The sequence below is a fragment of the Globicephala melas genome, chromosome 18 (assembly GCF_963455315.2).
Source record: "Globicephala melas chromosome 18, mGloMel1.2, whole genome shotgun sequence".
Classification (NCBI taxonomy): domain Eukaryota; kingdom Metazoa; phylum Chordata; class Mammalia; order Artiodactyla; family Delphinidae; genus Globicephala; species Globicephala melas.
In genome coordinates this window covers 32,009,896-32,030,014 of record NC_083331.1, presented here as the reverse complement: position 1 = coordinate 32,030,014, position 20,119 = coordinate 32,009,896, and the positions used below count along the sequence as shown (strand labels likewise).

Sequence of the window (20,119 nt, the reverse complement as noted above, 5' to 3'; positions counted from 1 at the left end):
TGGTAAGAGGATATGCATTGGGATAAGCAGACCGGGGTTCAAATCCCAGCTTTGATATTTACTTAATGTTTACTCTCTCTATGCCTCAAGGATCCTCGTCTTTAAAATCCATAAAATGCATGTATTTTGTAGATTGCTGTAGGTATTAATTAAATTCTGTGTTTCAAAGCTTTTCACAGAATGCTTGGTCCAGATGATACTTACAGACCTGAAAAACCGTAGATGGCATTGTACTTCTGATGCTACTGGCACTGGTGGTATTGTCATTGGTCCTCTGAACAGCACCAGGAGCCACACATGCTGATATTAGTATTCCCAGTTAATAAATGAGAAAATGGGTACCCGGAGTAGTTAACTATCACACATGGGTACATAGAGAATAAAGAATTTCTAATTCTTGCATCTAATGTGGGTTTTCTACTATACCTTGCAGCTTCCAGTAGTTCTGTATTAGAATGTCAAATACATTCAAGATTCAAATTACAATTCAGTAGATGAAATGTCATTAGTTTATTTTCATACAGCACGTTATTCTAGAGGATCACCTTCTTAACAAAATGCAGATTCAAAACTTCAAATCCCTTTAATAATCCCTCTATTAACAGTGGTCAGTTTTGATACTTTGGACCTAAGCATGAGGGAGATAGATCCTTAAAGCATGGTCAGGAGAAATGGAAGGCCAGTAAGGAGAGAATTTAAACTTCACCCCTGAAATGTTCTTAAATGTTCTTAATCTGAAATTGAATTGCTTCACTGCTGTTTGACCAAAAAACAAGGAAAGAAAAAAACTTCCAGAAGTGGGAAAGCCATTGGTTGTGAACACAGTCAAGTTTTTGTGGACAGATGATGTATTGGTAAAAATATTTCAGTATAAAAGAGACATAGGTAATAATGTTCAATTGTTGACTGACTAAAATTTAGTAAGAGAAATTCAGGTCAATCTGTAACTGTTATTGTAACAGATGCAGAACTGACTTGATCTACAGAATTCCCTTATGGCACTTAAAACTATCTTCATGGGTTAGTGGAATTATAGGTTTTAATTATATAATGTTGAGGAATATAGTCTCTTGTGCATATTTTCTTCTTGGTAGTCATAGTATTTGACAGTCTGGCAAATCTTTACCAGTTGGGGGCTGCCTAACATAACAGCCCCTTCCCTTTCCAGCAGAAGGAGAGAGGAAGTGCACTGAAGGGAACACGACAAGTCTTAAGCACCTTAGATACTGCTTTGGCAAGTCCGCATCTTCTGGGTCTGGCCAACATGTAGAGCACAGTCCCTCTGGAGGCAGCTCTGCTGAGCCCTTCCTACTTCTTCAGCAGCCACTCCAGGTGCTGAGACCCCATTCTTCACCCTCTTACTGCTGTGGTCCCTGTACTTTCGCAGGCTACCTTCTTGACGAAGATCTTTATTTAAATGACCTCAAACCATTGTTACCACGGGTACCAGTTTTGGTCAGGGAATTCTATAAATCAGGTAATTTTACATTTTAAGTGAAGAAGGTAGGTCTTGTACATTTCTGAGGATTGGCAACTAAACTTGGAAGGTGTTTGAAGGTGAGGATTTGTGTATAAAGGGGAAGGGAAAGTAATATTTAATGAGCAACTATCAAATGCCCAGTGTTTTCTTGAATAGGTTAATTCATTTCAAACTCAAATCAACCTTTTTGAGGTAAATCCATTTTTATAGGTGAGAAAAAGGCAAGCTAGGAGAGTGGCTTATCCCAGATCATGTATCTAGTTAGCTGAACTGAGATTTAAATCAAGCTTTGTGAGTACATACATGTTGGAGTTTGGAGCTGGTAGAACTGTTACTGCCTTACTCACTGCGATGCTCTCTTTTTATAACCATGGCTGCTACAACCTCTCTGGTTTGGTGTCTGTTTTGTTTACCTGTAGTCCCCGTGCCTGTGTTTTATTCATTTTTCTATGTCTGATGCTTAGTTTAGCATAGAGCACATAATAGGTTCTCAATTAGTAGTAAGTAAATGATAAATGAACATACAAAGAATATAGGCATTGAAATCAGGTTGAACTGACTTCAAATTCAGTTTGACATGCCCCTATGTCCATTTTTTGAAAATTGGAATAAAAATGTCTACCTTAGGTGTTTGAGGAGCCAATGAAATCATGTATATAAAGGCCCTATCAGTGCCTTGTGTAAAATACGTCCTTAATGTTTCTTCCCTTTCCTTGTCCTCTCCCCTTATATAAATGCTTCTGTTATTATGAATGATCTTTGTTTTACTTTTATTGTGCAAGATTCCTGCAAGAATCATTCATTCCCGCTTAAATGAGCTTGCTACCTAAGCAATGCCAGATGTATCCAGGTTTTTTATTAGGTATTTTTTGATGTTGAAAATTGCATAGTGAGGTGTCACAAATTCTCAAAGTGTTCTCCAAGTTCTACAAATTCAATCAGGGTTGTTTTCTTTTCCTTCAAATAACTCAGTGTTATTCAACTTCACAAAATATTTAAAGGGCACTAGTCTTAGTCCATAAGTAATAACTTTTGCAGAAAAAATTATGTATGCATATCTGCAAAGTACAGTCTTCCACAAGCAATTAATATTCAATGCTTATTGACTGATATTTGCTTATAATATTGTATTTAAATGTTTAGTGCATTTTATAATGTCATAGCTAAATAGTAAAAAAAAAAATCTGGTTTGGGGAGATTTTGTTGAAATATTTCTTAAATAGTCATTTAAATACATGATGTCAGATCTGAAATAATCTAAAAGGAAATGTCATTTGTCTCTATTATACGTAAAATTGTAGCATTTGAATCTAAAATTTCCTCTTGCAAAGTTTTAGTGGTGTTTTAGTCATTCACCTTAAAAATCAAATTAAAGAATAAGAACATTATGTGGTGTTAAATTATGAGATTACTTTCATGTAATATTAGACACTTCAAGAAATAAACTTTGGGCATTAATCTACCTTAATAGTTATATATTTTTTAAATTTGAAAAGAAAATGAGGCCAGATGGACTAAAGAGAGTTGCCAGCACCTTTCTGCCTGGTGGAATTGCTATTGATTTATGACAAATTCCAGTAAGAGCAGGCTGGGACTGGTTTGTTGCTGTCAGATGAGAACTGAAAGCAGACAGGTTTTGTTATCAATCACTGGTTGGCCGTGTCAGACAGCAATGGCTGTTATAATTGATTTGATGGCTCCGAATGACTTGAGCTTTAGTGACCAAAGCAGATTGTGGCAACTCAGCCATGCAAGACATTGACATGAAGAGGAGGTGACACGAGCCCTCAGAGGCAAAGTCAGATGATCTAGAGGGGCAAATTTACTCACCAATTCAATAATACACAAACTTTAACTTTTTTTTTTTTTTGCGGTACGCGGGCCTCTCACTCTTGTGGCCTCTCCCGTTGCGGAGCACAGGCTCCGGACGCGCAGGCTCAGCGGCCATGGCTCACGGGCACAGCCGCTCCGCGGCATGTGGGATCCTCCCGGACCGGGGCACGAACCCATGTCCCCTGCATTGGCAGGCGGACTCTCAACCACTGTGCCACCAGGGAAGCCCGCAAACTTTAACTTTTGATATGAGATGATGTTGATGAGCAAAAAGAGAAAATTAGGTTTTTGTTTTTGACAGACTTTATGGTGCTTTTTGTTGGGTTAGACTAGCCTTTCATGTTTTTCTTTTTACCCCAAGACTCTGTTACCTATAAGTAATGCTTACTATATTTGTTTTAATGCAGAACATCATGTATTATATATCACTTCCATTACTAAGCCATTTGATGGGAATGTGTGCTTTAATGGGGAGCAAAGAAAGGGAGGTAATATGGACCAGATATCTACCTTCATATATGACCTTGATTCCTGAATTTGAAGAATATAAATAAGTTGAGTTTCCTTGAATAAAGCAACTTCAGGAACTAAACACAGTAGAAGGTTTGAATTACTGACTATATCTGCCTCATTGTCTGAATGAAAACAGATTTCTGAAGGCATGTATGTTATCAGTCAGTTGGGCAAACATACAGGTGTGTGTGTGTGTATGTGTGTGCATGTGTGTTGACAACCTAGTTTCCATGCCAAAGTTTTCAGACATACGTGGATTATGATCTGGGCCAGATGTGGAAAATGTTTCCTCTCAACAACCTATTGATTGGCAGTCATTTCCTGGAGCACTGGGTTGGGAAAGGCTCAGTTGGAAAGAACATTGTGCTCATTTAGTGATGTCTGTGGTGGATGCTGAATAGGGAAGGGAAACATTTGCCCTCTCTGGATGCACCTTCGACCTGTTGAGGTTAATAGTGGAAAGAGATTGGGGTGAATATTTGTTTGGAGTTTTCTTTTCCTAAGTAAATGTATGTCAGAAATCTAAGAGACCACTGATACTGCAGGCACAGAAGACTTAAATTAAATATAATTAAACCACCATATCTTGGATATCATTCTTCAAATTTTATCTGCAATGAATTCATCAGAGGTGATATATTTTTCTTTTTCTAATTTATATTTAACTCTTTTTTAATATAAATTTATTTATTTATTTATCTTTGGCTGTGTTGGGTTTTCGTTGCTGCACGTTGGCTTTCTCTAGTTGCGGCGAGCAGGGGCTACTCTTCCTTGCGGTGCACGGGCTTCTCATAGCAGTGGCTTCTCTTTGTTGCAGAGCATGGGCTCTAGGCACGCGGGGTTCAGTAGTTGTGGCACGCAGGCTCAGTAGTTGTGACTCGTGGACTCTAGAGCTCAGGCTCGGTAGTTATGGTGCACAGGCTTAGTTGCTCCGTAGCATGTGGGACCTTCCCGGACCATATATTTTTGTTTTATAAGGATGTCTTCCAGAAACCTTTCAGGATATTTTTATTTTAAACTTAAGAATAAAATGATGGAACACGCTAGTTATACACTACTTTTTCAATAGTAGCTTTTATTATTTTCTTCTCAGTAGTTATACTAGATTATGGTGTTTTAAATTGAAAATTTTTATGGAAATTAAGTTCTGGCTTTGTTTTGAGGAAAAGGAATTGCAAGGAATCTATTTCTTTCAAGTTTTACTCAGTAATGAACATTTTTTTATTCATTAATGTACTTATCTGTTCGAATTTTTTAAATAGTCTCCTCTGGACAAAGTTACATCTAATTCAGGAATAGTTCTTAATGAGCAGTGATGTAAGAAAAAAGATTAACACCTAAGTGAATGCCTTAGAAATTACAGAATGTAGATACTGAAGGAGCCTAAAGATCTTCTATCCCCAGTGACTTTGGAACTTTTTTGACTTAAACCCACACTTAGAAAAACATAATACAAGACCCACTATATATACATGCACACACACCTATTTAAAACCAGAAAACAAAAAGTTCAGTTTTTACCTTTACTTCATTGTGATGTAGTCTATTTTCTTTTCTAATCCAATCTCTTCTAATCTACTGTATTTCATTAAAAGTAAAATATGGGGGCTTCCATGGTGGCGCAGTGGTTGAGAGTCCGCCTGCCGATGCAGGGGACACGGGTTCGTGCCCTGGTCCGGGAAGATCCCACATGAGGCGGAGCGGCTGTGCCCGTGAGCCATGGCCGCTGAGCCTGTGCGTCCGGAGCCTGTTGCTCCGCAACGGGAGAGGCCACAACGGTGAGAGGCCCGCGTACCGCAAAAAATAATAATAATAATAATAAAATAAAATAAAATATGTCACACCAGTCTTGATGGATAGAAACCTGATATTTTAGAAAATACTTTTCTAATTTTATTCTCTCATTTTACTGATTAAGACACTAAAGCCCAAACTGAGAGGTACTCTGTAAAAAAAAAAAAAATTAATTATATTAATAAGTTAGGACTGCCCTGATAGCGCAGTGGTTAAGGATCCGCCTGCCAATGCAGGGGACACAGGTTCGTACCCTGGTCCGGGGAGAACCCACATGCCGCGGAAAAACTAAGCCCGTACGCCATAACTACTGAGCCTGTGCTCTAGAGTCTGTGAGCCACAACTACTGAGCCCACGTGCCACAACTACTGAAGCTCACACACCTAGTGCCTGGGCTCCTCAACAAGAGAAACCACCACAATGAGAAGCCCGCGCACCGCAACAAAGAGTAGCCCCTGCACGCGGCAACAAAGACCCAATGCAGCCAATAATTAATTAATTAATTATAAAGAAAAGTTAATGCAAACCCCACAGTCTCCTGTTAAAATGTAAGAGAAATTGAGCTCCAGGCCTTCAAGGAATGTATAGACTGAAATGTAAACAAGACAAACACAATTGTATATATTACATCATTAACAACCAACCTTCTTAATATCAGATTATAACAAATAAAATTATAAATACTTAGATTATACTAACGAGAAAGCATATGGATAGACTAAAAAACTTTATAAAGAAAATGTTATTTGAACTAAATTTTGAAGGCGTAGAGAAAGGTAATTTTTTTTTTCTGGAAAAGGACTGCTTAGGAAAGATGTTTTAATAGCATTCCGTACAGATAAAGAAAACATGACAAATCAAATTTTACAGAACAATGAGGGTCAAAGTTGGAGATTGTTAACTCACTGTTGTGGTTCTAAATTACTCTAATATCCTACAAAGTTCAGCGTAGTTTAGCACAATGATCAGAACATTGATCAGATCAATGTTCTCATAATAATAGACTTTTAAAATATTTTCAGTGACGTAGACACCAGGGTTCTGACAGATGATCAGTAAAGACTATCTAGATGTTAAAAGTCTTCAAATTCAAGTAAAACAAGCAGAAAATAAGCTAGAAATCTTTCTAAATTTAGGTACAAACATTTTCATTTCAGCTAAGAAAAGGCAAGCAACCTGACTTTTTGGTTCTTCTTGCTGTTTTCCTTTTTTTTTTTTTTTTGGAATAATTATATTGAACTATAGATAACAAGCAGGCTTGCATGGTCTTTGAATATGGCAATTAACATCTTTTGCATTGATTTACTAGCTCATTCTCTTTCTAAGCTTTTTAACTGTGGTGATCATTGTAATTACAGAGCTGCCTGTATTGTGTGAAGGTACAATTTGTAGGTCAAAAGTGTTATACAGAAGTAGGTATGGTGGCTGTCTAATTAGATTGCTTAATATTTTTCAAAATGGCACTGTTTTTTGTTGTTGTGCTTTGTTTCTCTCAGTGTTCCAAATGTTCTCTTTTAATATAATTACATGATTGGATTTTCTTTTGAACTTTATGAGACATTAATTAGCATTAAACATTTAAGCTTGAAATATGATTTGCTGTTGGACAAAATTCTACAGTTTCTTCGTCAATGTTTTGTAGTCGAATGCTGAGAACTCACTCAATAGATAGATGTTCATTGTGCAGCTCCGGGTAGCATCTGTCGTAGATGCTGGGGCTCTAGCTATTTTTGCCATTATGGACCTTACAAAGTTCACCTTCTCTTGCAGCAGCATTCTGTATTGGTGGAAATTCTAAAGTCCACACCTTGCCAGCAAACCTGGTGCTTTTTTCTTCACCATGTGAATGTTTTGGTCACAAGCTGTTCCAGCTTACTCCACCAAGTGCATTATTGTGCCTTCTGAGTATCTCATGATTAGTGACGTCCTCCAGAGATTTCAGCTCCCTGGAGCTAAGAGCAGTTCAGTGAGCAGAGTCTACTCTCCTGCCAAAACACTGGTTTATCTGACCTCTTGCAGCCCTTCTTTGGAACTCTTCCTACTTCTTGCAATATATCCTGTCTTTGTGGAACTATGTTCCTTACTTATAGTGCCCTAAATAGATGCTTCTCTATTTTATACAGGTGGAGAAAAATTCACCTACATAAGTGTATTGGCTTTTTTTCATTAGGTATAAATACTTCCCTATGGAACAAGGATCAAATCCAGTTTATAAATCATATATACAAGAGATGTAAGATGACTCCCGAACACCCCATCCCAGACACGTGGTTTGTGTTGTCACTGCAGTTGGTGGCTGGGCCTCCCTTTAACATCAACGTTCAGAAGAGAGTGCATTGTATTGTTCTCAGTCAGGGACAGAATTTAGAATCTTTGGTATTGACCGCTGAAAATCAGGGCGTTCAGTTGTATGCCTGATCTGACTCAACCCAGTCCCTTCTGTCACAATTAATGTTTTTTGGTTACATTAAGAGCATTAAATTTCCACAGGGCAAATTCCCATTTCAACAAGGTGTGTACAACACACTAATGATGTTCTCAAATGAGAAAGCGGTGTGCATCCATACAAATTGAGATCACACCTCCATCCTTAGAATATAGTTGTGATTACGTTAAAGACACATTACAAGTCAACAACAAAAAACTTCCTTATGTATTAAATTAGTAAAAATTTATATATCTTATTATAGTCACCTGTTTTTGTATTACTTCATGTCCTATATATTAATTTTCCATTTTAATTGTCACAATTGACTACTGTTTATACATACTTAACTTATTCTACTAAGCCATGATTGTATTTATTTTATAATTAATTTCATTTTTAATAGATAGTACACTCTTATGGTCCAAAATTAAAACTTTATAAAACTTTCACTCCCACCCCTGTCCTTTATACACAGTTTCTTTTCAGAGTCAACTAATGTTACTAGTATCTTTTCTCTCTTTTAATTTTTATATATCTTACATCTCTTTATATCCTTTTCCCATTTTTGTTGTGTTATTTGGTCTTTTTCCTACTTTTTTCTAGGAATTCTTTATGTATTAGTTCATAAAGATATCAGTCAACATTAAGTCATTTACAATAAAATTATCCATTGAATTTTTTTTTAGAAATAGATAAGCTAATTCTAAAATTCAAATGGAAAAACAAAGAAGCAAAAACTAGAAAAAATATTAAAAAAAAAAAAAAAGGGAGAGAGAGAGAGAGAGGCCAGTGGAGGTCTAGCCTTACCAGATATTATGACACAAAGCAACAACAAGAAACTCAGAGAATATATTTCAACTCCCGAAAGACTAATTTCTCTGTTTTCTTTTTGATGCCCAAATTGTCAGACTTGTCCAGTAAGAACCGTCTTCAAGTTTCTGTATCCTTTTAACACTGACCCAGGCTTTTTTTAATGTGTCCTTACATTTTGGCAACAAGATGCTCCAGGCTCATTTTGAGTATTTTTTTTCCCTGCTGTAGAACTTGGAATCACTTTCTTTAATGGAGAAGACTGTTAGAGACCAAAATGTGAACATTAGTGCTGCACGTCAAATTATGTACAATTGGCCCTCCATATCCACGGATTCAACCCAGTTCCAGAAAGAAAATATTTTTAAAATTCCAGAAAGTTCCAGAAAACAAAACTTGAATTTGCAGCAGGCTAGCACCTATTTATATAGCATTTACATTGTATTTACAACTATTTGCATAGCATTTATATTGGTTCAGGTATTTTAAGTAATCTAGAGATGAGTTAACGTATACAGAGGATGTTGGAGGATGTTCCAGGATTACGTAAGTTATATGTAAATACTACGCCATTATATATAGACTTGAGCATCCATGGATTTTGGTATCCACAGGGTTCCTGGAGCCCAGGGTTCCTGGTATCCTTGGATACCAAGTGACAACTATATATGGTGGTAGACTGGCTGCATAAGACCATAACCAGGCCACTTTAATAATAGACTAGACAAGATATTCCTTTTTTAAGTGCGTAAGTTCACGATGGTTTATTTTCTCTACATCACATCTTCCTAACAATAGAAATAACAGCCAACATTTATGTAGCTCTTACTATAGCTAGGTAGTGTTTTGCCCTTACATGTAGTAACTCATTCCATCATCACAAAAATCCCATAAGGCATAGATATTTATATTTGTGTGTGTGTGTGTGTGTGTGTGTGTGTGTGTGTGTGTGTGTATAAAAGAGGGACTTCACAGAAAGTTGTTAAATAACTTGCTCAAGTTTAAATAACTAGTAAGTGTCCGAGGTGGGATTCAAACCCATGCATTTGTCCATATTCTTTACTTGAGAAAAATGGATGAATGAGTATAAGGACTCCTATGGGAAAGAGTTCCAAATTCCCCGGTTAATTTCAGGCAAACATTTGAGAAAGAGGCTGACTGTGTGTCAGCCCAGACAAGTTCTAATAGTCCTCTTCCCTGAATATTAAATAATTGTTTACTATGCTTTATGTGACCTTAAGGATATAAGACCTAATTATTATCCCAGTTTCTTAAACAACAACCTATACCCCTAAGGATTTGAGCACCTAGCTGTTGCCAGGGGGAAATAAACACCCCTTTGTTCCTGCAGGTCACACTGACCTTATAAGAAATCAACAGAGGTTGGCTTTGTTTTTGAAGAGGCTTCTTTAGATAGAATTAATTCACTGCCTCCATTGAGAGACACGGTAAAGAATAAAATATTTAATGTGAAAAAGAGACCCTCTTTCTTTGAAGGTCTTCAGTCTTTTTGTAGAAAAGATAATTTGTATGAAATGCCTTTATCAACTGAGTACATTTTATTATCATCGTTGATTTCTAGCCTCTAATCTCTTATACATTCATTGGGAGCTCTTAGCCAAAAGTCATACATTATTATTTTTAATGTGTTTGTGTTTACTTCTCTGTATTACCTAAGGCTAATTTTATTATTATTACCATCATTATTAGTAAATTGCATTTTAACACCCACTTGCCTGTTTTTCTCAAATGTCTAGTGAGGATAGTTAACTCTGAGACAGGAAGAGTCCAAAAGATCAACACTCTTATGAGTGAGGGGTCGCGAGATCAGCCATCTGAAGACTCTCACACTAGATCTGTGCCTCAGTGAATTGGAAGAAATACAGAAAGGGTTGGGGATTCCTTAGTTGGTTAGCTGGACCAGGAGGCTCAATTATCTCATGAGGCCCTGAAGTAGATATAAGGATCTATACACATAGTACAGAGCCCAGCGATGGCGAGGTCAGAGAAATGAGAGCAGGCAAATGGACCCCACCACTGCCTGGGGGTGATGGTTACCCTATCCCGAGGTGTTATGTTTAGATTAGCTAGTTCTATCTGTGAACAACATATTCACAGAAATTCAGAATCATTTGATTCATTGATTCCTGTCTTATTGTATGTGCATGCTGGAGAAAACATCAGTTACATATAAAGAATTACATATGTGTATACATATGTAGGTCCATACATATACGTGCACACACAGTTATTATTTATATAGGGGTGGAAATAACTGGCTTTGTACAACATTCTTTCTATCAATTTGGTTATATGAAATAATATATGTAAATCTATACATTTAATTCTAGAATACAACACTTGTAAAGTGAAGTTCTAGTTTATGTGATAGAATGGACCTCGTAATCTGTTAAATATGGCAGCTATGTTTTCAAAAGAAATACTTTCTCCCCAAGTTAATAATAATCAAGGTTTGAGTTTTAATAAGTAATTGTAAAATTTTAGCAGAGAAAAGACATTGGTCAGCAAAGCGTATGATGCTATTTTTTTCCTGTCTTTTATCTTTGTAATAAGCCATTTTTCATAAGTCACTTTCTGCCATTGAAAATGGTAGTGTTCGTGTTCTAGCAATAATTGTAGAGGTTTGAGTTATTATAAACTTTGAATATCAATTCCCCCCTTCTGTGACAGTTCTACCACTAGGGAAGTCAGGCTTGCAAGGTCTAATTACTGCAGCGTTTTGATATCCCCAGCTACAATATTGGCAGGAATTTAAGCCATGGTAGAATTCATTGGTGACACCATTGTAACTAAAAAGCACAGAATCTGTTTTTAAGCTTGTTCAGGGTGGAAAAAAGTATTGGATGATGTCAAATAGTCTTGCTGTAAGTTCAGAAGTGCCTCGGATGATTCTAATATGAAATGCTAATTATTTGCAATAGGATGTAAATAAGGTGGCACCAAGTCTTATTTGCAGTGACTAATGAAAGCTGTTGTACTGTAATCAGTGAGATACAGAGCAACAGGGCAATTCATTAGGAAAACCATAGTTGACAAGCAGTTAATGCATGCCAGTCTGGACCTTTCCTCTTGCTTCTGTTTGCTTCTATTATTTCTCGTTGATAATAATAAGTCTCATATGGAACACATATAACAAGGATAAGAAGAAACGAGCAGCTAAATTTTGCGAAGCTAGGCCGAATATCTACAGGCTGTAAGTCTCCCTTTAGCTTTTCTCTGCCTATGAAAAACAACTGCCATATTAGGCTGATTGAAAATACAGTGATTTTCTAGTCAGCAAACTGCTAGTCTGAGAATTTTTCATGTTATCTCTCCAGACTTGAGCAAAACTTAACTATGCTGCAAATTATTTTATATTCCAGATATATATTACATTTCAAAGTTTAACCACATTTTCACTTCTCATACTTTAGCAACAGAATACTTTTAAGAAATAAAAACACAAAATTTCTTGATATACTGCTCTCTTCTCTGTGTTATCCAGTACATGCCTTAGTAAATAAAAGTTGAAACTCTGGAATAGCTTTTCTGCTCTGTACGTTCATCACAGCAGCAATAGTATAGGACACTACCCTCTTTTAAAGCTTGTATAGCCAAATTTCTAACATATAGCTATTAAAGTAAAGGAAATAATTATGTTTTATTCCCCACAGGTGGAAAAATTAGGAACGTGACTACTGTCGTCTGTAATTTTTAGAGCTGTTTCTATCACTGATTATCCATGACTACCATAAAGGAAAGCCAGCTCATTTGATTCAGTGAGCATTTTATGGTCCCTCTCTTTTTTAAAAGATTTTAAGGTACCTTGTCTATTTAAAGCATGGAGAAGTAACTGAAAAGTCAGTACTGTGATTTATTTCTGAGCTTCCTGACAGCCAGTGGGAAGAAAGGAGGCAGAGCTGGTTCTAGAGTACCAAAACTTGGGGTGCATCCTCTGGGCAAGAGAATACTTGAATCTAGGTTCAAGGAAACAAAACCCAGGAAATACCAAGGGTCTAAGGCCAATGGAGAGTTTAATTTAGTCTTTATTCCCCATTATTTAAAATGCCATGAATTATCCACACTGAGCTCTTTCATTTTATCTGGAGGTGTCTTAAATCCTTTAGACAATCTCGGACCCCTAAGCTTGGTACAGAATAAGATCACTCTGCAGTGGTAGTGCATGCAAGGGGTTTTGCACAAGTAGGATTGCCAGATAAAACACAGATGGTCAGTTAAATTTGAATTCCAATAAACAATGAATACTTTTTTTTTTTTTTTTTTTTTTTTTTTTTTTTGCGGTACGCGGGCCTCTCACTGCCGTGGCCACTCCCGTTGTGGAGCACAGGCTCCGGACGCGCGGGCCCAGCGGCCATGGCTCACGGGCCCAGCCGCTCCACGGCATGTGGGATCCTCCCGGACCGGGGCACGAACCCGCGTCCGCTGCATCGGCAGGCGGACTCCCAACCACTGCGCCACCAGGGAAGCCCCTGAATACTTTTTTAATATCAGTATTTCCCATAAATACTTTAAAAATATTATATAAATATATCCCAAATATTACATGGGACATACTGATACTAAAGATATTGTTTGTTATTTATCTGAAACAATTGTTAACCTGAAATTCAAATTTTTGTCCTAAATCTGGCAACCCTACCCACAGCCTGCAGGCTAAGCCTCACAAACTATAATAGGGAACTGTCCCTTTATCACAAAAACTTAGTCTTTTTTTTCCTTCTTTTAACCTTTGTTGAGATATTGATGGTGATAGATAGAAAAACCATTATTTTCTAGCAAGGAGAAACTTAACAAAGGAGCTTTAAGCCGTACCTCATAATCAACCCAAAAAGGAAGCTTTATCAAAGGGCTATTTCAAGTGAGCTGTGGATTGGTGGGGAAAGAACACACACACACACACAGAGTACGGTTAAATTAAGCTTCCAGTTAAAATTGCCAGAGAGATAGCATCTTATGGGAAGTTGGATGTCTGCATGGTGGGAGTGTGTATAGCGTATCTCAATACCCCATTGCCTCCGGAAACTGATAGGGGCCTGCAGCTTCAGGAACACAGTCCTGGGAAGTAGGGTCTCACTGACTCTGAAAAGTTTAGTCCTTATTGTACTTACTGTTCTTTTATCCTTGGGGTTTTAAATCTTGGATATTATTCTGGAAGTACTTCTACTAACAATCTGGACACTTTGCATCAAGGAACTGTTTTAAACATTGGCCTCTCATCCTTGAACACATGTCAGCGTCACCAAGAGCACAAAAGATTCTGAGTGAGGGAGAGCTGAGTAGCATCCTTTAGTCCCTGAACATTATTTTGAAGTGCTCCCTTCCCTATAGACTTTGAACCCTGTATTCCTCTTCCTCTCCACTACAAACTGGAAATTTATTTCTTGAAAGGAGTATGTATGTGCTGGCACGTGTTTAGGTCAAGGTTCAGCTTGAGACCAGAATTCAGTTTAAGCAGAGAAGTACTGATAATGGCATATTAAATGGATTGCAGTATCATTGGGAGAAATGAAGAAGCACTCTAGATTGAGTTTTATGAATAATATCCAAAGCCAGGACACAGGCCATCAAGGCAATTGCTCCCTCCTCTGTGAGACAGAACTGCCTGCTCAATTGGGAAGCTGCTGCTCTAGAACCTCACTGCCACTCCTGACACAAAGTCCCTGTGATCTGGAAGCTACCATCATTACTGCCAGCTACAGAACTGCACAGGGCCCTTGCTGTCTACCCCAACATAGCAGATACCCATCTTCCCTTTCAGCACCCACAAAGCTAGTGACCAGATACTGGGAACTTGCTGATGCTTCCAAAGTCACATTTGTGAGCAAAACCAGCAAAAACACGGCCTCTACTTTACTTCCACCTTTCTAAGCCTTGAGCAGTTTGGAGACTAGCCAAACCAAATCATATCCAAACTGCGAGGGGATCTTTGAGATGGTTCTTAGCTTTCCAGCCAGTATAATACAGGAAGGCACTGTAGTAGGTGGTTAAAATGGACGTTGACTGTCAGTTCTCCATAACCTTGTTTACAAGTAATCGTCACATCTTATTAATTAATCTGTCCCCTACAGAAGGGAAAAATCAATAAAGACCATGTCATAAGGCTGTCAGATGCTTTTTGGAAAATGTTTCTGAGGACCTTCTGTAAGTTAGATCATTAGTATTTCCGTCTGTAAGATCATATACCAATTCTTGAACAGTGGCAAGTTTTTTTTTCTGACCTTGAATTCCTAAGGGCTTTGAACACAGAATCTTTGACAGGGGTAATGACATGTCTTATGTACAATGTTCTGACAACAGTTTTATGTCAAACGTAAAAGCTTCTTTATATGGTTGTATCTTTATTCAGAAGTGTTTGCCTTGCTTCTGATGCTCCTGAAAGGGCATGAGCTGCCAGCACCATTCTGGCCGTTACTTTGATGGTGCTCAGAAACTGTTCTCAGAACTAATCTACCTTGTTTCTGTTTTGGTTCCTCCAGACACAAGCAAGTAACCTGATGGGACTGGAATTCTTTCCCTTTTCACCTACTGTTATGGCTGGATTGATGCCAAGTGGGGCATACGCAAATCCACCCAAGTTTTCTTTGGTTTATTGTACATCCTCTTTTCTCTGTCATTAACCATTATTTTTTCAAATAGACCCAAAGCGAAAAGATTCCTAAGGCAATAGTGAGAGGCAAATAGAGTAGAATTAGTGATAGTCCAGAAATACTTACAGGGCTATTTACAGGACTGGATTTTCATTTGGTAGGAATTAGAGAAACCCACATCATTGATTCACCTGGTTCTTATACAGTTGTGGAAATGTTGACAAATAACTTTAAAAGAAACATGAGTTAACAGCTTGAGTACTGAAGTATGGTTCCTCCTTTTATATTACTTGAGGAGCCATTGTTGTATAAAAATCACAGTGCAATAAATGCAATAAAAATCATCTTTATTTATCAAAATAATATTTATTACCAAGACATGAAAAAAAATGAAACTGACAAAGTAAGTTATACATTACTATCAATCTTTTGCAAGTTTCATGGATTCTTTCAGTAAAAAGGCCATACTTGCAAATTCCACTTGAGCTTTTCTAATCAAATTTTCATATAAGTTGGTTATAATTGTTAACAATCCCTTGTGGGAAAACGGATGATTTTTTTTCTTAAATAGAACAAAAAAAGATGTGCTCTGGTATAAATGTAAAATATAATTCAAAAATCTTGACTTATGTAATGTTTAGAGAGTTATTTGTGGAATTTTTCAACATGAAAATTCAGCCAAGTATACATTTAGTAAGTTGCATTATTTTGGATTGCTTTAATAGGGTAAAAATCTTAGAAAAATAAAAGTCATGGGAATTAGGGCTAAGTTCCTACAATACTTCTTTAATAGCAACTGTATGCCTCACCCCACATAAATACTTCTTAAACTTTCATTTGGGATTGTTACATATGCTAGTCAGTCAATGAAAATGAGTTATTGGGGCAGATAAATAAATGAGCTTAAAATATTTACTTACTAGCTTAAATAACTACCAAGAACTGTATTCTGCTAAGCTTCGAAAATTCTAGTCATTTTCCTCTCTGTTTGCCTAAAGTCTTTCTCATACATTCAGCTTTATAGATAACTGACAGGCACATACAGAGGAGAACCCTTGCGTTGATGATATATTTTATGGCATTTTATTCGTTCAACCAGCATTTTTGAGCACCAACCACATGTGGAACCTGCCTTTGTTACAAAGGTGACACAGTGTTTCCTGGCCTGATGTACTTCCGTGTTTTACAGAAGAAACTATTGAGGTTTATATTATTATACATTGCCCATATTTATTAAAATAAATTATTTCCAGTTTTTTATGAACTTTTTTCATAGAATAAACCTAAATGTTTTCATTAAATGTTAATAGTTTGTAATATTTCAGACATAGTATTTTATTAATATTTTTAGAATCTATATTTTAATTAATTTTAATTTTTGCTAAGTAAAACATTCACATGGTTCAAACTGAGAATTTCAAAAGAAGATGCAATGAACAATCCCCCTCCCCTTTGTCCTCCAACCAGCCAGTTTCCCCCTCCCCAGCAAAAATGCATATTGGTTAAGATTAGGTTCAGGTGCATATAAGAGAAAACTCAAATATCATTGACTTAAATACTTCAGTTAGAGAAATTCAAAGATGCTTATATGGAAGTTCCACAATGTCATCAGGGACTTGGACTCCTGTCTTTTTTGTTTGTAGTTTTATAACTTTATTTGACAGTGGTTAGCTCTTATCCACACTGACTGTAGATTTTTGAAGGTGATGACAGGAACATTAATAACCAACATATAGAGCTTGTTTGGTGAGTCTTCATCCTCTTTACGTTTTCTAAACAACCACACATGGATCCAGTATGGGACATGCTGATTCCTTTGGCCCAGACAGCTTTGTTGAGCCTGATGTCAATGTGCACATCTGGAGTTCCCATCTCCTTCATGGAGAACTTCTAATTTTTTTGAGTGTCTGAGGGGCAGGCATCTTGAACCCCAGTCCATGGATGTGCTTGTGAATGTTGATGGTATATTCTCTGGTCACCACTTCATTGATGGCAGTCCCTCTTCTTGCCACCCTTCTTTGCAGGAGTCGTTCTTCCAGGCCCAGGTTGGAAAGGATGAGGGTGAGGGATTATCTCCTTCGGTCTTGATGCTTACCATCTTTAACCTTTAGCTTTTACTCTGGAGGCTGCCCCCGGTCCAGTTTGGCTAGTGGAATGCCATGTCATTTCTGTATTCCAGGGAGGAGAAAGAAGTCAATAAGAGCCAAAAGTCATGGCTCTATAAACAGCTTTCCCCAACATGAAGAAGAGGAGTTTAGCTCACAGGGTACCCATGTGAAAGAAATGCCTGTAGCAGATAGGACATGAGCAGCTTGAGAGAAAGTATTCCCTGGAACGGAACATCACCAGGGACAGCAGTGGCCAAAGGCAGACTTCACATATTTTACTTTTTTGTTTAGGACCAACCTTTTTAAATAACTTACATGTATCATAGTTTGTTAATACATTCTTCATCAAATCATAGTATCTTATTTGTAAACTGAAATTTTACCTAGAAATGTGACATGGAACTGATACTAAATGCTGTATTTGATAAATATTTTCCCTAAGTAAGAATATTGCTCTTTATTCATTCTACAGTTCAGCCCAAATTACATAAGTACCTGGGTCCCATTTCACTTATACACTGTTTTTCAAGCAGGACATTTTATTTCATGGCTTAATTTCAAGGGGAAAAATATTCTAGAAGGAAGGCATTATATGGGATGTTACAGAAAAAGCAGCCTACTGTTTTTTGTACTAAAGAAAACTAAGGACTTTTTAGAAAGATGTGATTCTTATCAGAGGCAGACCATGAGCTAAATCTCAGGTTAAGAGATGCACTATCAGTGGTTGTCACAGTATACTTGTTTCAGATTTGGATTCTGAATATACTTTCTATAAATTATCAGTAGAGTTGGCGGGGGGGAAAAGCTTTTTATGAGGTGGCACTCTCATTAAAGTATATGAATGTGAGGTATCTGTTACTTCTCACAGAAGCTGTAATAAATTATATGGAAAACTATTCTCCAGTCTTTTTTCAGCTTTTATGAGTTACAGTTGACATATAAAACTGTAAGATGTCTAAAGTGTACAACGTAATGATTTGACATACGTATACATTGCGACAGCACCCTCATTGAGTTAATTCATGCATCCATCACCTCACATCTTTCACATATTCATCTTTCTTTCTTTTTTGGCAAAAACATTTAAGGTTTGCTTTCTTAGCAAATTACGATTATACAATGCAGTGTTACCAACTGTAGTCACCATGTTATACATTAGATCCCCTGACCTTATTCATTTTATTAATGAAAGTTTGTGCCCTTTTACCAATCTTTCCCTGTTTCCCCCACCCCCACCTCCTACTCCTGGAACCACATTTTTACTCTGTTTCCATGAGTTTCTTTTTTTTTTTTTTCTTTTTTAGATTCCACAGAGAAGTAATTCCATGTGGTAATTTCTGCCTAGCTTCTTTCACTTAGTGTAATGCACTCAAGATTCATCCATGTTGCCAGGATGAAATGGCAGGATTTCCTTATTTTTAAGGCTGAAAAATATTCCATTACATATTGTATACGTATATATACACACCACATTTTCTTGATCCATTCATTCACTGATGAGCACTTAGGTTGTTTCCATACCTTGGCTATCGTGAATAATGCTGTAATGAACATGAGAGTACGGATATCTCCTTGAGATAAGGGTTTCGTTTCCTCTCTAATCTTATTGAAAATTAAAAACCAGCTCAGAGCCAGCTCTACCCACCACCAGTCCCTGCCATCAGGAAACTTGCACAAGCCTCTTAGATAGCCACATCCACCAGAGGGCAGACAGCAGAAGCAAGAAGAACTACAATCCTGCAGCCTCTGGAACAAAAACCACATTCACAGAAACATAGACAGGATGAAAAGGCAGAGGGCTATGTACCAGATGATGGAACAAGAAAAAATCCCAGAAAAACAACTAAATGAAGTGGAGATAGGCAACCTTCCAGAAAAAGAATTCAGAATAATGATAGTGAAGATGATCCAGGAACTCGGAAAAAGAATGGAGGCAAAGATTGAGAAGATGCAAGAAATGTTTAACAAAGACCTAGAAGAATAAAAACAAACAGAGAGATAAACAATACAATAACTAAAATGAAAACTACACTAGAAGGAATCAATAGCAGAATAACTGAGGCAGAAGAACGGGTAAGTGACCTGGAAGACAGAATGGTGGAATTCACTGCTGTGGAACAGAATAAAGAAAAAAGAATGAAAAGAAATGAAGACAGCCTAAGAGACCTCTGGGACAACATTAAACGCAACAACATTTGCATTGTAGGGGTCCCAAAAGGACGAGAGAGAGAAAGGACCAGAGAAAATATTTGAAGAGATTATAGTTGAAAACTTCTCTAACATGGGAAAGGAAATAGCCACCAAAGTCCAGGAAGCACAGCGAGTCCCAGGCAGGATAAACCCAAGGAGAAACATGCCGAGATACATAGTAATCAAATTGGCAAAAATTAAAGACAAAGAAAAATTATTGAAAGCAGCAACAGAAGAACGACAAATAGTATACAAGAGAACTCCCATAAGGTTAACAGCTAATTTCTCAGCAGAAGCTCTACAAGCCAGAAGGGAGTGACATGATATACTTAAAGTGATGAAAGGGAAGACCTAC

General features: G+C 37.2%; 1 protein-coding gene and 1 pseudogene across 4 annotated transcripts in view; one reads left to right on the top strand and one right to left on the bottom strand.

Annotated features, from left to right (window-relative positions):
- The window catches only part of DIAPH3 (diaphanous related formin 3), a 547,054-nt gene that overhangs the window by 457,458 nt on the left and 69,477 nt on the right, over nucleotides 1-20,119 (top strand). The window lies entirely within an intron of this gene.
- Nucleotides 17,112-18,568, bottom strand: LOC115839056 (large ribosomal subunit protein eL31 pseudogene; annotated as a pseudogene).